Source organism: Ascidiella aspersa, chromosome 3 (genome assembly GCF_963924565.1).
Source record: "Ascidiella aspersa chromosome 3, kaAscAspe10.2, whole genome shotgun sequence".
Taxonomy (NCBI): Eukaryota; Metazoa; Chordata; class Ascidiacea; order Phlebobranchia; family Ascidiidae; genus Ascidiella; species Ascidiella aspersa.
In genome coordinates, this window is record NC_139449.1 from 16,457,415 (window position 1) to 16,458,451 (window position 1,037).

Genomic DNA, 1,037 nt, shown 5'->3' on the forward strand with positions numbered 1-1,037 from the left:
CCAACTCGGCAAAACTAACAAAAAAGGGACGTTATAACGTGTCATCTAATTACATTGCCTGAGGCAAAATATAAAAAGGTTTGTTCATCAATTATAGAGCAATATTAAGTACGGCCATTAATCTACCTGCAATTTACATGCTGTAACTACAATAAAACCGTAATGTTTTTTTAATAAAGAAATAGCTACAATTAACACACATTTTTTTGTTTTGTTATTTTTGATCACGTTGCAATGCGATATACAAAAGTGTCGTTGTGCGACAAAACTGTAAATGAGATCGCCTCAAGTGGAAAACAGTTATTTTTCTACATTGTGATTTTGTTTAAATCGTAGTTTGACTATACAAAATATAATTCTACAATATTTATTATTAGGTAATTTTTTATTGGTCACAAATCCTAATTGGAACCAATAAATAGATACCGAGGGTCTAATCTGCTGTTATATTCATGGAATCATCTCTATTCAGACTGTTTGTAGCATTTCGCCCAAGGCGCAATCGCACATTTAGTCCCCACGACATATTGTCAGCTTTTGACAAGCATGCAACAAATATAAACATTCAATTTAATCAAAGAAGTATCCTAATTAGAAGAACCGGACTAAAATAAACTTCTTGGCACTTTTTGTGTGACAAATGTATAGAATAGATGGTCTCTTGTAACTAAAAAAAAAAAATAATATTCAATATGCTGTAATTACAGACCTAAGTTATAAGACAGTTCATCAAATAACACATTTCATGTAAGTAACACTTTCCAAAAGTTCAGTGAAGATGAATTGTGTCATTATGCTTATCCCTGGTATTTGGTCACGCAAATAATGTTGAGAAACCCCAATGTAAACCTACTGCTATATTTGTCATTCTTGAGCGCGTATATTGGCACGACCGTATCCCATGCACATTCAATTAATTAGGCGAGGTTATTCGATCGCCTTCCACATTGGAATGCAGTCGCTTTCTAGTTTATGGGGCCAATTGGCATCGCATTTTTCGGTGTATCGTGCAGTCGGCAACAGCCGCAACACGAAGT